At 40.4% G+C, this 16,257-nt stretch overlaps 1 long non-coding RNA gene across 2 annotated transcripts; it reads right to left on the reverse strand.

Annotated features, from left to right (window-relative positions):
• Positions 1-2,918: 2,918 nt before the first annotated feature.
• On the reverse strand, positions 2,919-4,231 carry LOC104962868 (uncharacterized). Of its 2 annotated transcripts, none has more exons than XR_800253.1 (6): positions 4,141-4,231; positions 3,554-4,048; positions 3,366-3,482; positions 3,172-3,282; positions 3,033-3,098; positions 2,919-2,947 (listed from the first exon to the last, which is right to left on the reverse strand). It is a non-coding gene; the product is annotated as an uncharacterized lncRNA (long non-coding RNA). The 2 variants fall into 2 exon arrangements; XR_800254.1 differs by having other exon boundaries at positions 2,920-2,947; positions 3,029-3,098.
• Positions 4,232-16,257: the final 12,026 nt, after the last annotated feature.

Below are 16,257 nucleotides of genomic sequence, written 5' to 3' on the forward strand. Positions count from 1 at the left end.
TACGACACTTACAAATCCCAATTCACATGGCTACACTGAGCTCACAGTGTCGTTAAAATACCGTAAACAGAGTATATGGGTAAAGTAAGTTCTTTACAAAGATGGCGGTTGTCCAATATACATATAGTCTTAGTCTTTTTCTCGGCTCTTCGTCGAAATTTACAATTGTTTACTGTACAGTACATTTCCGTAAAGAATAAGAATTTTACCGAACTTACAATCGAAATCGTTGTTTTTTGTAAAGGTTTAAACATCGATCAAGACAGTCGTACACACATCCGACCGTGTACCTCGTGAGACCTTTGACAACAATACCCTTGTGCGTTTTGTTACTGTCCTGGTACTGGGTGGTCTGACAAGGTCACACACAGTGAATCCCTGAAGTACTCTGTTTTTTCCCGATTTCAACATAGTCCTTGAAAGGTCTCGTCAATTATCAATTACACTTTGTTTGGAACAAACCAAAATTCGTTAATACAGACCCGGAAGCACAACGTGGTACTCTTCGGGTAACTATATTTGTTAGGATTGACACGATTCAACGTTCGCGTACCTCGAAAACTTCCACGATTCACGCCGTCAACTGTAGAAAAACCCGAAGTTAAATATCTTCCTTGTCTCGTTCAGGTCACTTCAATACAACAGTCGTTATTGTAAATTTTTTAAGAACCCTTTACAATCGTTGTTAGAGGGACCAGTGGCCGAACCTCGAACTTAGAGTCCTAGGTACATAGACACTGGAGAGTCTTACTTCATCAGTAGTGTCATCGTCTCGTAGTTGATCAAGGACTTGTCATCAGGAAGTGTACGCACCGCGGTTTTTTTATGTTAGCGTTCTCGTCCCTGCAATGTGTCAGTCGTTCTACCCTCCTTATTTTTTCGGTCATAAGTTACAAATGAGAGTCTAATGCCGAGCGTGCAGTCTTTACTGCCGTACGAACAATATATTAGTATACGAGGTATCTCCCGACATTAAGTAGTACATATTAGTGTTATCCGAAAGTATACGGAGTTTGTCAGGACTACGAGAAGATCATTAGTGTGTAGGACAGTACAAGTCGTCCGATTCAACTAGGAGTACAATAGTACCATGGGAGTACACCTTCTCCTGTAAGTCCTAAAACGGTGTCTGTATTATTGACACACACACACACATCGACACACACACACACACACACACACATATACACACACAACATATACCACACACATAGATTCTTCACGTCGGAAATCGTTTCCTTTAGGACCGTAACTGTCTCCCGACGGGCGTTGTGTCATGCGCACACCAGGTTGTATCACGTCGGGTCACCCGTGAGTTCTAGAAATTTTATTTGTCTTTTTGGCTGTACAATACTTATAACTCGTTTTGTAAAATTGTAGGCTAGTACGGTCTCATTCGTCTTAGTTCAACAAATGTAAGTAATTCCGTTCGTTACATTACAAAATCTACGAATCGACAAAAGGAAAAGACAATCTCAGGTACGAGTCTTCAAGAAGTTGACCAGGTCACAGTAGCGGTATCACGTTTCGTGACCGTTCAAACCCACTTATTTTCATTTTGTGAGAATATTATAGACAATATCTCTCACAAGTGGGTCACGACATCTCCATTGGTAGGTCCAACATAGCGTCAGGAGCGTCGGTTTACAACCAGTCCTTTATTTAGTGAAAGAATGGGTAACCAGTTGGAAATCCCGCGATACGATTACAAGGGTGTCCCGGGCTGGTCGAGCCTATCCGTAGACATTTTTTTTAGATAATCTTTATGTCCGTAATCCATAGACTTTAGCGGTTTATTCTAGTGTTATTAAGACAAAGGGCGACAGATAGACATATGACTCAACAATTTGGGTCTCGCGTTAACGGTAGAATTGGAAGTAACTCCCGGTCGAGAAGGACCAGTGACCATGACCTGGACAACAAAAAACCGTCATAAACGAGACGGGTTCGATTTTCCAGACAGTATTCATAGAAGTATAAAAACAATTTAATGTCTACCAATCATATATGCTGTGTGTAATGATTTACAATGAAGTCTTTGGTTGTGTGGCGTCTGCGTCATCTTAGGTAGGACAAACCCTACTAGCTAACAACACCGTCCTTGGTAGAGGGGTGACTTCCAGACACAAAGCGCCTGGTCGCTAGATGTATCCTTTGTCTATCTAACCCAAAACATATATTCAGGGTTAAGTCTAGGAAAGAAAAATTCAGTTCTTCTCCGACGTACACGTGTGTCCTGTTAGATTTACATAAGTTCATTTTGTCATCAGTTCAGTCCTTGTACTAAATACACCGAAAACAACGAGGAGAATTATTTAGTTTTTAGGACTTATATCAGATCATTTGTGTAATCTCGAATATCAAATAGTGGAACACTGTAGAAACGTAGACTAATTAACCGAGAAGCACGGGGTTACCAAGTTCTTTGTCCCTGCGACAAGGAGTAAGTCTATGTACTAGGATACCTTTACGTTATTTAATAATTATCACCAACTCACAACTTTTTATTTTGACAGAAACTGGTAAGTAAAACTAATCGAACCGTACTCCAGTCACACGGGGCAGTGTCTGCGAGCCGCGACCCGTGAGTCACAAACTGTTCAGCGTTGACTTTTTATTAAACAATGTATGTAGTCATGTATGTCTACAACGTAATATATGTGAATAAAGATTCATCGAGATGAGTGCGAAGAATTCGAAGGAACACCCAATAGGGACGTCTCCCTCCAGTCAATCCATCTCAGGTGTTACTTCTGGGGTCGAAACCGGGTGGGTACGGTCTAATCCCGTAAGTGTTAGATACTTATGGTCATAGAAAACTTGCGTAAGAAAGTCTTACTAGGTCACAACGATCGAATGGTAAAAAGTATTAGGGTCCATCGAATAGGGAGAGGGAGGTTGGGAGAGGGCCCCGTTGAGGGGACCTGTTCTCATTCAGATACATGATCTATGGAAGTGCAAAGAAATTATTAAAGTGTTGAGTGTTAAATAAATAAAAATGTCTTGACTCATTAACATTTTAGATTACTTACAATGAGGGTCCAGTGTGCCCCGTCACAGACAGCTCCGGCTGCCACCTCATGTTTTGACAAGTCCAACTGAAAAATATTTGTACATACATCAGTACATACATATGTTCATATATACACTTATTTCTAGTACTCTACTCACCTTTCTTAAGCTTCCCTTGTGGGTTCCCTGCCAGAGGGAAGTCATTAGGTAGGAGTCCACAATGAAGACCCCAGCTTTGGCCCCAACCCATGCCAGATAGGCATTCACAATCTATGAATACACCAGTATCTTTTGAACCCATTTTCAGAATGATCAGTTTGCCTACTTACATTTTTCATATACAGTAGGCTTACCTCTCCCTCCAACTCCTCTCCCGGGGCCAAGACCAACAGATTTTCACTGTATATTTTGTATGGGCCATACTTGGCCCACAGTCTCTTGTCTCCTCCCTGCCCATATGTCTCGGATTACTATAAAAAAAGGCATGTTAGTTATTAATGAAATGCATACTTTAAGGTGTACTTTTTTTGAGTTTACTTACAAGTCTCTACATCAGAGGATGCTCCTCGTGCCTGGCACTCTGTGTCGAGGTGGAGGTGGGTGTGGGTGTGGGTGTGGGTTTGGAGGGCAGTGGAGCAGCCAGAGGAGAAGGATCCAACACTTTTTGTAATTTAGCAGGGATCCTCTCCTCTGGCTGGACATAGTGTTTCAAATGATCAATGTTCACTCTCATTGTCTTTTTTCCTTTTTTTGTAGCAAGGTCCGCTAACTTCCCCTCAATTTTTAGGATCCTGAATGGTCCCAACATGTCTGCCTCTAGCTTTCCTCCTTTCCTCTGTTCCGACCTTTTGTTGCGTTTTAAAACGAAATCCCCCACTTGAAAATGGTCCACTTGCCCACCTTCTTTCCTCTTGCGGATCTTATCCTGGCTTTTTGCTATGTTACCTTTCACCCTCGCGAAAACTGCCTCCTGTTTTTTGAGTCCCTCGAAGACTTCCTCTATTTGCACCAAGTTGCTCACTTTCTCTTCCGTTATCTGCCACAGAAAAGCGTCAGAATGTTGAGAAAACATTGATGTTTGAAATACTATGAATAATTAGAAAGGATGAGGACATTATCAGATCTTACTTCATACTCCTTGGGCACCTCTGACGGGTACCTCGCCTCCCTCCCAAACATCAGAAAATAAGGGCTGAACTTGGTGGTCAGCTGGGTTTTCCCGCTTATTACACGGCCATACTAAACACACTACAGAGCCCATTCCGTGTTCCTGTTAGTATTTACTTCCTCTCTGCCTTCTTCTGGTGATTTATCTGACGTTCAGCGCTCCGTCTTTTAACCTCTTTTGCTTTCTCTTTCTTGATCCTCCTTAGCAACCTTCATTGTAGTCATCAACAGTGGTCTGTACTACTGTATTAACAACGTGTCACATGTTCAATGAATCAGAATCGAGTATTCAACTAAGTTGTGTAATAAAAGTTGTGAGTAGCCTTAATGGCCTACACAGTTGTTATGCTATACCACATTGTCCTTCACTGGATGTATAATGAGCTGCACTAAACTACATTTTAGCATTTGAAATACTTAGCCATTCTTTTAAGGTTATTTTGGTAGAGTAACTCAAAAATAGGCTAATATAAAAGTAGTGTTAGTCATTACATTTCAGAGACAGTAATATTGTAATGTAACGTAGCCTATTACTTAAAAAAACATTAATAAGTAATGTACTGTCTTTCTTACATTTTGGAAGTAACTTAACCAACACTGCAGATGATCCAGTCATCTCGATGCTGCTTTCGGGCTGTGAATAAACAACTTGTGTTTTACTTTTAGGATATCAAAGCTACTATACATCACATTAAGAATGATGTACAAATGTTTTATATGTATTCAACGTGTGCCCCGCTGGACTTACTTTTATGTGGTTGACTGTCACTGTGACATATCAGCATAGCCACGGAAGATAGTTTGTGTGTTTAATTCCCATGCATCAAGGTTATTTTCATGTATCTAATTGTTTTTCCTGCACAGTGTAGAGTCTTGTTGTGATGAGAGGGATACAGGTATTTCATCAAAAAAACGTGCTCCCTGGAGAATAGCTCCAGAATTGATATCACAATTTAATCGGAGCTGATCACAACTTGTCATGAGTGATCCAGTCATGTCGATGAGCGTTTGTGAATAAACAACTTGTGTTTTACTTTTAGGCTGTCTGAAGGTATGGACAGCTATCAAAGCTACTATACATCACATTAAGAACGATGTACAAATGAAAGTCGGAAACAAATAATATAATTTAAATGATTTATTCAAGTTTGCAATATTTTGAACAGGCATCGACACAGTCACCAACTTTGTAATGTTCGATACCTCCCTGTAAGCGTCACGATATCGACCTCTCCCCCACAACCTCACATACGAGTACTGAATGTGCATCAAAGTGATCCTATGGAGGCAGATATAGCAAAAGATGAACGTAAACGACAAACGAGGCGATCGGCATGTTTCTTTCCTGGTAATTCAACAATGGGTCCTCAATGTACACGCCCCGGATTCCTATGACGAAAATAATAGAATGTCGCCAGTTGTCATGACTCAACTTATACTGCAACACCGGTCCTTTTTACTGTGGACTCGATGTCCTGACAGGCTGGTATTTGTGCAACCTGCACAAACACAATACTGCACCATGATTACAAATGGTGAAATACAATGTAAAACTACCGAAAAATAACAGCTCCTTAAAACACAACCGCTCAACTCAACGCAACTCCACTATACCCGCGGCCAGAGAGCGGAGATGTGTCCCCTGTGTGATGTAATATGACGCGTTTGACGTATGACCTTAAAAAAAAGCCGTTTTTAAGAGCAGAGCTCAAAATTGCTCCTTTCCCTCTGAATTCCTGCCCTTATGTCTCCTAAAACATATCAAATCCTGCATTCACTTTTTTAATTGTAATTTTCAAGCAAGTTTAAGCATAAATGTAGAAAAAATAAAAACCTTCAAGATGCTCTTTAAGGAGAAAACTAGTTGCTAAAACAAAACATGTTAGTGTACCTTTTTAGCTAGCTGACATTAACCTTAAACATTGCACTCATATTACTCACTGAAACCTTGTAAAGCCGGTCCCGCATGCTGGCTCTTACAGAACCGCTCCCTTTCGTGTATGTACAGCTCTCAACATGCCCAGACTTGTAGTGATTTTCACCTCGTTTTATACTTTTTCGCCTCATTCTGAAAGAAACAGGTGAAATTTGCTAACGTGACAGCCATCTTTGTGATGGTGACGCGTATTGTGCGAGACCAGAGACCTGTAGTTCACTGAGCGGTTTCACACAAAAAAAATTGTAACTTCTGTGAGTTGTAGTAAAACACTGTTACAGCAATCAAGTCTGCTTCTATCATAACCGGACTCTTACTGTGAGTTACAGCTTACTTCTGATCAGCAGATGGAGGCCGTCCTTTAAAGTTTATGACGTCATCCTTCGAGGAGTCGCTCTTGAGGGACAGACAGCTGGGAGAGTCTGGTCTCTGCTGCTGGACCCTGAAACAGAAACAGATGCAGACATTGGCAAACTGGAGAAAACTGATGAAAAATATGTGAAATCTCTTAAAGTCCCTATATTTAAAGATGTAATGGTATAATCACTCTGTATTGCTAATGTGTGAACAGATCGTAATGACATTTTAAAACTGGGACATCAACACATAATATTGAGTGTTCTGCTATCTGTACAATTATATTTAATGCACTTAAGTGACTTGTGTGCGATGTTAATGTTGTTTAAGCCATCTGATGGTGACGGTAATATTAGAGAAAAGTAAGAAGTCTTAGATAAATGCTGTGAAAAGAAAAAGTGTTTGGACTCTACTGAAGAAGCTTTGCATGTTTTCTACTTGCAATACTTTTGGTAATGCAATTGATTAGAATAAAGTTCTCGCTGAGGAAACACTGCTCTCACTCTCCTGATTATTTGTCCCATTTATCAGGCCGTAAAACATGCTGGAGAAAAACTGCTGAAAAATATGTTGGACAAGAATTCATATCAACCAGTTCTATTCTATCATAACCGGACTCTTACTGTGAGTCACAGCTTACTTCTGATCAGCAGACGGAGGTCGTCCTTTAAAGTCTATGACGTCGTTCTTCGGGGAGTTGCTCCTTAGGGACAGACAGCTGGGAGAGTCTGGTCTTTGCTGCTGGACCCTGAAACAGAACAGATGCATAATCGTCCCACAGAGGGGAAATGTACATTCTGCATTTGATCCATCCTAGTGTTAGGAGCAGTGGGCTGCCATATGTACGGCACCCGGGGAGCAGTGTAGGGAACGCTGCCTTGCTCAGGGACAACTGGGTAGCACTTGGTCTTTGCCACCACCGCCCATACATTAGCACGCTGGAGAAAAACTGATGAAAATAAAGTCACAATGTAATGGTATAAATCGCTCTGTGTTGCCCAACAGATTAACCTTCCTGACTTTCGGAGTCTCCTCTATCAGCCGGTGGACTCCTCTCTATGTGAAGGACTCGGGAAGATTTTCAGAAAAATCCTAAAGACGTGAAGTTTATCTACAAAGTGCCTCGCGTCTCTTCCGCTGCCCTACAGCCAGCAGTGTGAAGCTAATGTAAAAACATCTGTCTTTAGTGGATAACGTCACTGAGTTCATGCCCAGGATGCCTTGTGCCAAGGCACATCATGCCAAGGTAAAGTAGGTGGCGGTATGCAACTAAAAGCTGTTTGCGATCCGCCATTAAAAAAGAGAAGAAGGGCCCAGAATCTGCGGGTCAGAGACTGCGAGCCAGAAACTGCAGTCTGCGAGGCCGCAGCTTCATACTATTGGGGCATATGAGATCCACGCGAGCACAAGTCAAGCAGCCGCGGACGTGTATTATTTTCGCGAGCACTAAAACGGCACTCGCGAGAGAGCATGGAGAGAAAGGGAAGGGAGAGAACAGGAGTTTCTCTTGGCAGCTTCATGCTACTCATGCCCTCGCGATTTATGAAAGAGATTTGCCGCCAAATTTAGTCCGTTTTAAATTCTTACCCCACATCAGCAGATTGAGGCTCCATTGAGCGGTCACTCTTTGAGGAAACACAGCGGGACTCAGGTCCAGGTTACATAAATTCAAATCCATAGATAGACTGTAAATATAAAAGGTCACACACACACACACACACACACACACACACACACACACACACACACACACACACATAAAAGCATCATTACTATTTTGTATATTAATGTACACGTTGAATATGTAGATACATACTTAAATAAAAGCATGCATACTCATCAGAGGTGCAAACCGCCCTCCTAAACTGCAGGAATAGCCTGCCACCTTGTGTCTGCATGAAGGAAATACATCAGAAAAGCGTAATTATAGTACTTTATTGATAGTTCAAAATAAAGATGAAAAACGATATTTTATATTGGTAGGTACATACATCAAATGTATGTAGCTGTTTAATAATAGTATAATAACACATGTTGTCTGCAGCAAGTCACAAAGACTCTTCAACAGGATTGCTGTGTATTTGAAGGCTGCAGGTTAAGCTGACATGGTAGAAATCACTTAAATGCCACTAGAGGTCACTATAACTAAAGTTAAAGTGATATTTTTACAGTTTACAAAGCAGTTTACAAAGCAGTTAAACTCTGTCAGTGATGCTATTTGTATTCCGCTCAGATCGCTTAGATATTTCTCTAAGTGCATAATTAATGTTGTGAAGTGTAAAAAAAGCAGCTTTCAGGTGGTCAAAAGTATCAAGAGAGGGTAATTGTTTATCTGAAAAACTGAAGAGGTCCCTTAAAAGCAACCATGAGATGGCTTGTAGATGTTATAACACATTGTAGACTCTTCTGCAATTGTATTTAGGCTTATACATATGATGGACATTCCCAATTAAGTTAGTATAGGAGTATTGAGAAACAAACACAATGACACACAATTAAATAAATCAAATCCAGCTGTGATCATTCAATGTATTGTACAGTTGTATTTGCCTTTTAGAGTCACAACGAGACAGAAAAGCACCACTTATGGAGTATGAATAACTCTTTGTTTCTTCTTCTTAAGTCAGGTGAGCTGTATCCTTAAAGGCCCTCTGTGCTAGGCCTCTAGTGTTTGCCATAGAAGGACATATTGGTGCAGAGAGATTTGCTGTAGAGAGGTTTGGGAGCACAGAGGGTTATAAACAGTAACAGAGATTGAGATGGGAACACCACAGAGAAGGGGAGAAGTTGAGAGTATTGTTACAGTGTGGGAGTTTGGGATGATATTTTGTTCTGCACTGAGAGATCTGCTGTAAGGTGATAATCACTTCAGGGATCCCAACCTGGAAGCCATCAAACTCAGGGGTTTCAAATGAACATGCAGACATAATTACATCCCTCTCATGATCAAAAATACCCAAATTAAAAAGATAGCTTCCAGAGAGATGTGACGTCCAGGATTCCACCACAAGCCCCCCGGCAGCAGACCTCTTTACCTGCTGGTCTGCAAAGTTAGCAGCTTAACACGGGGTCGTGAGATAAGACTGCCCGCAGGAGAAATGCTGCACATGTGAGAGTTCTTTGGTGCTTTACTGACCTCTCAGCTGGGATAAATTAGCAACACTGAGGAATGGAGCTACCACCAAACACTTTGCCAGTGAGTCGTCATAAACAAATGAGGAATCTGTGAAATGCATTAATCTTGTTCTCAAGATTGAGCTTTCGGTCATTAGTGAAAAAAGTGACTTTAGGAAAAAAAAGATTACCGATATCAACTTGAATAACCTTTTTAAGACTGCATGAGCTGCTGAATGTTTCAAGCACGCAGTGTGAAGTAACTGAGCACATTAACTCTGCATTAGTACAATTTTGAGATACTTGTACTTGACTTGATTATTTCAATGTTGTGCTTCTTTGTTCTTCTACTCCACTACATTTCAGAGGTAAATAGTGTACTTCTACTCATTTATTTAATATATTTTACTTTTTACTTGTAACTGAATATTCCTATACTGTGTTAGTTCTACGTTTACTTACTGTAAGTACAATATCTGAGTACCTCTTCCACCTCTGCCGGAAAAAATGTTTTTTGTTCAAAGAAATTAACTTCGCCGTGACCAAAATAAATTTATGCTGTAGAGTTGGGTAGCTTTTTTAAATGAAGAATATAACGGAAATGTTCACAATACTCCCATTTTTCACAAAAATGATTTCTGCTGGTCATATATGATGTTATAAGTTATTCTTTAGAATATATAGGCTCCGAAACAACTCAAACTCACTCTGTTTGCATGAATGCAATGGTTTACAAATACAAATATAATAATATATGCATTTTAGAAATACAAATGGGGAAAAAATCAATTTGATTGATCTATTGCAAGAAAAGGTGTAAATCCATCAAGTATGCATGCCTTTATACAGAATAATTTAATGTAATGATGTGTGTTTTCTTTCTTTCTCTTTCCACTGGTCCTCATTCATGTCCCTACCTGGATCCATCCATCTGAAATTGGCATCCAAAACATTTCCAAAGAAAAGCTTCCTCAGCCCCAGGAAATATCAGTCTGGTGTTGCAACTTTCTTAAAAAACAAACCTTCATGTCCTGACAGATTTATCTATGACATGGTTGCTGTTTTCATCTGGAACTGATTGAATCAACGTCAGCGAGGAGGAAGGAGGTGGGAGGTGAAGGAGAAAACAGCTGAGGACATAAAGAGAACAATCTGAGGTAGGAGTAGAAAGGAAATGCTCTGTATGTACAACAAATCACATCAGAGTTAACAAATGTAACTGTGTTTTAGGTATTAGTGTGTTTTTCTCACCAATCCAGGTATCCAGTCCCATACCACTTGTTTCGTAAAATAACCTGCTAGCTCAATTAATTGGAATGCTACTATTTTGAAAGTTGTCAGTCTATTGAATGGTCATTATCAATTGTAATGCTACCATTAAAATAGATGGGGCAAAATGGGAAACCTGCACATACCTGAATGCTGCAAGAGTGAAAATGAACGGTCATATTTTTTAACACACCGTTTATGTTCTCAAAATAAAAAATATATTTGGTAAATTAAGATGGCCTCTGTGTGTGTGTGTGTGTGTGTGTGTGTGCGTGTGTGTGTGCGTGCGTGTGTGCGTGCGTGCGTGCGGAGATTTAGCAGCTTGGCATTGTAAATCCTTCATTGATCGCCTGGCATTAATTCGTGCAGCAATCGTGAAGGGCTTAAGCTACTGATGTTTATCCACGTCAGCTTTGAAGGCCTTAACATCTGGGGTAAAGGTCAGATTTAGGCAAGTTCACGGCAAAACTGCACAGCCGCAAAGGAAATGAGAAAACTCCGCGTTAACTGGTTCAGATCTGCATGAGCTGCATTTGGCTGTGCTTCCTCTTTTAGTAAACAGAGGGTATGAAGAGAGAAACTTGGTTCGGTTACCAGACTTCACAGCACGCTGCAAGTTGGAGGGATTTGGTGTCTTTAAGCCTTTTTAGCCTCTCTCTCCCTGTAATCTGAAGATGTAGCTCAACTTCATCTCAATCGCAGGAAATTATGAACCACATTCATAAGGAAAAAGTGGGACAAGGAGACAGAGAGAAGCCATAATTGAAAGGCAGTGGAAAATAAGTACGAGGTAAAAGTATCTGGAGCAGCAGGTGGAACAGAGCAGAGCAAACAGCCAGGAGAAAGTCATGTAGACAGAAGCTGCTGACCCTAGGGACCCTCTCTTGGGGCCCTTTCTGCGCCAGAGGCCTTTGAGAGGATTTGGGAAGACATGCATATTGCTCTCTCACCCCATTTCTCAAGACAGGTTTGTAAATATATGAAAATGTTGATGCCTGTTGGATGATTTGTATCATCATACACCTGGAGATATTTTATTTTAGAGCATGAATATTCTAGAACTGTGACTACACAAATAGACTATTCTCATATACATATTTATAGCTTACACTACAATACTTTAATCAGAGATTATTTAAGTCCTACATTTGTTTTTTAAACACTGTAACAGACTTTATAAGCTGCTTAATGATATTCAAGTGGCTTTACTAAAGCTGGCATTCTGGAGTTACAATAAATACAGAGCTCACAAGGCCCAAAAATAGATATTAAAACTACACTTATCCCTAAAACACAATATTTCATCTTCAAGCCTTTTGAAAATAATCAAATATTTTTCTATGAAATATTTATGACTTTATAAGAAACAATCAATCTTAAAAAAACATCTATTGGTTTTATCTAAATTGTCATTTTGCTTCTCCAGGGCTGTGTCGACAATAACACACTGAAAGGTGTGTAGGGTCCAATCAAAGTGAATCTATTTAGATTGATGGATATCCTCAACTATCTTTTAAATACAGTTGACTTCAACACATACAGTATCTCCATGAACTGAAATGATGCTGAATTGCCTGCCTATGCTTTTTGAGGTGGGTTTTTCTAGATCTCTCCCTCTGTGATAGATCCTTTCCTTTCTTATTTGTAGCCACCTTTTTAATTTACCAAAGTATACATTATTCCAACCACAATCCAGGTTTGCCATCTCATAAACAAATAATAATCTGAGTGCAGTTACAGTGAGTAGCCCACATTCTGATCTTATGTTCAACCCACCAATCAAAGACAATCATTACCCCACACAACCTTTGCTGCTTTGTTGTTCCCTACATGTTGTTTGGAAATATGGCTTGATGGTGACAAACTTTAGCCCCATGTTTGATAGTGTAAATTGAGTCCTTGTCGATTATGACCCATTATCCAGCTTGTTTGCACGAAGGGAAAGAGAACCATTATTCTACATATTTATAGGGCACAGGCTGATATTCAACCAAAACCATTAACCAAATCATTTGCATGGCAAAACCCATTTGTGCACTTGTTTGTGGACTTTTGTTTGGAAGGAAACGTGAGATGCACATGATTCTCTGAAAGGGTCCCGGGGCCGCCTCTTTCCATAAGTGGGTCGGATGAACCAAATGCCTCCAGATCAGTCACTACATGTGTGTCACAAAGCATACTTGTCTCTGGCTAACAGGGTGAAAGAGGCTCAGCTGAATGGCCCCCTTTCTCTCTGACACTCAATTAAGGCCTAATTGGTTTGAGGTCCACAACAGGCTTGTGGCAAGGCAGCACCCCAGGCTTCTGTGCACTTGTTCCCTATTTTTGACTGGAAATATTCCTTTGATCTTTGAACAACCTCAGTAGGTTTTAAGCAGCTTGATAGCCTATTTTCTCTTTGAACATGTACAGCAGTTTAAACCAAATTACTTGGATATGTTTACAGTTCATTTGTCCCGCAGATGAAGCAGCGGCTGAGGGAATGTCACAGGACATAGTGGTTTAGGCAGATATGGACCAACATGGATCCATCTGTCATTGCTGTTGATGGACCGTGTGTACTTGTTTGTAAAGAGAGGGAGTATGCTGGTTTGAGTGTATATTTGTGCATGTATATGTGTGTGTGAGACATTTTAGCTTGTCTCTGTATGGTGTGTTGCAATCCTTTAATGCATTACTGGAAAGCTTCGATCACTGATCTCCAGAGACCCATAAAGCAATGCAACAGCATTACAACTAAAGTCATATACGGTATATATATTGTCATGCACAATTTCAAAATGTTTTGGTGTGTTTAAAAAAAATTGTATTCCTAATGTTATTTCAATAATATTTTCAGGGATTTTCCCTTTATTTGAATGGCGGACAGTGAACTATACTGTTCTATCTGATAATCATAAGATAAGGATCTCAACGTGATATCGGCTGGTCATGCTGATTGAGAATTAATCCAAGCACTTTGACTGTTTTACCGGGGATTACTTGATCGACACTCCATACAGTCTTCAAACAAACTCGAAGTGATATAGCTTTGTGTAGAATTGTCAGTTTCATATAATCTTTGGTCCCTGTATTTATTATTTGAATTACATGTATCTTGTCCCTCTGTCAGTTGGCTGCTGAGACGTCTGACAGTAAAAATCTGATTGAAATATATTTTTATATTTTACAGTGCAGTTAACACAAAATTGCTTCAAAAACAAAGTACCTTGCCTGAATGTGCTACAATCCAGCTGAGAACACACACTCACGCACATATGCCTCGTTAACATAAAACATATGTGTTCTTCCTCAACCATGGTATGAGTTACTTCACCGCAAAATCGTAGTGTAGCCATTGGAGACTCTCAACAACAATTCCCAAAGAAGCCTGGCCTCTGCTGACCTTGACCCACGTTGGATCACGTCACTTTGTGGGAACACCACGGCCTAGTTCTGCCCCTTTGTTTGTTTTGGTTAGCGTCCCATAGAGCCCAGAGACCTCTGGAGTAAAAACACAAGACAGTAGCAACCCACTCGTGTCACATTCCTCCGTCTGGGAACGTCCTAACAACCTGTCACAGGATCCAAGTAGTAGTTAATGGCAGGGAGAGGGAAAGACCATGGGATTCAAGCACAGTTTGGCAAAGAGAAATTAGTTTACATCAACAAACTAAGAGAAAGTGTTGCTGTTGTGTGTGTTGCTACATAAATCGGTGCGTTAAATTAGGATCATTGACTTTCCATACTAGCTTAGTTTTCACTATATAGGGCTAAACAGGTAACACTACATTTACTGTTTCTTGGCTAATATAGTTGAGTTTTTCTTACATTTATTTTTTCTCTTTAACCCTGCATACATGATTGCATTCTTCAAACCATAGTCAGATTTTCCTCGTTCAAGAAAAAGAAGCGGAAATCTGTGATCTGTGGCTTGGGATTCACAACATCACATTTGATTTCCTCTGCTTCAATACAGTCCAACTAAGTGACCTCGTGCTTTCTTTTTTTGGCCATGCTGCTTCATCCACTCAATGCTGAAATAAAAACTAAAATATGGCTCACTTTACATCGGCTCGCCAGCTCCGCATTTGTCCCGTTCGTTTCATGTCCTGTGAAGGACTACACTGTGGGCTGAAGAGCTCCTGATCCGTGGTTTCCTCTCACACCACACTGAGGCTCAGTGGATGAGGGCCTGTGGTGTTTTCCCCTCCGGTTTTGGAAGACTCAAACTATTTTGAATGGTTGCTGTCATGACATTGAGGGGTACTCGGGGAGATTAGTGGTAGTGTGTGGCTGCAGTCTGTGGCTCATTATATCCATTATCCCTAACTTGATGGGATGGCTGACAGAACCAAGAAGGTCTGAAGAAGCAGATGTGTGTTCACTGCAAGTTTGTTGACGTTTGTGTTGTTTAACTTTAAGTTTTATGTCATCACAACCGATTGTTATAAATTAACAGTTATAGTAAAACTGAAAACATTTTATTGAAAATAAGTAACTCCTTTACTCCTTATTTATGTTAGAGTAACGTTATTTTAGACACACCTATTATATGTTGTTGCTGTATTCTTCCAACACTTTTCTGTATAATAGTTTGAAATGTAAATTTATACTGACAGCGTAATGGATGGTGTCAATCTTTTCTTCTTATTTAACACCCAGGAAGTTAACACCAATGTAATTTCATAGAAAAAATTTCAAATTATTCCTTTTGTCATTTTGTTCTCCATCACCCCTCAGTGTCCTCCACCCTGACTCATAGGCAGGAAACCTCCCTCCTTCCTACTGTTTCACTGTGCTTTTACAGCCTGGCCACACTGTTTGCATGCACTCCATACACTTACCTCCCACAGTGGAAAAAAACACGCTCAAGTGGAAATAAAAACACCCTGTCAGGACTCTGAATGCAGGCTGAAGCCGTGGCATTTGCATAATCAGTCGATTAACTGCCAGTTAAAATATGCTGCTGTACAGCTTCTTCTAGCATCAGCGGGTCTCATGGCTCAGTGTGGTTGTAGCTTGTAAAATGAAAATCTGTGCTGACACAGGCGTCAACAACAGCCGCAAACACTTAGCCAGCTTCAATTAGCAGAGCTGTGCATTACCAGAAAAAAACACTGTCTGCTGGATGGTAAAAATCAATGGCTGACACTGACACCAGCCCTGAATAACAGCAGTCCATCATCTCAACATAGCGGCATATTGTCGGCAAAGCTTTACTTTCTCCTGGGGAAACAGTGTGTGAACTCTAGTACTGTAGTGTTTTATATAGTATTTTTTGCAGGTAAATGGTCTGCAAAGGCTAAAATCCCAAAGGGAGTTTCTCTTCCACACTCTTCCTGCCTCCATTGGACTCCTTTGTTTACTTCCAGAACGACATCACTATGTAACACTTGTGCTTCTATTGGCTAGCGCTCCAA

The sequence above is a fragment of the Notothenia coriiceps genome, unplaced genomic scaffold (genome assembly GCF_000735185.1).
Source record: "Notothenia coriiceps isolate Sejong01 unplaced genomic scaffold, NC01 NC01_scaffold00035443, whole genome shotgun sequence".
NCBI lineage: Eukaryota > Metazoa > Chordata > Actinopteri > Perciformes > Nototheniidae > Notothenia > Notothenia coriiceps.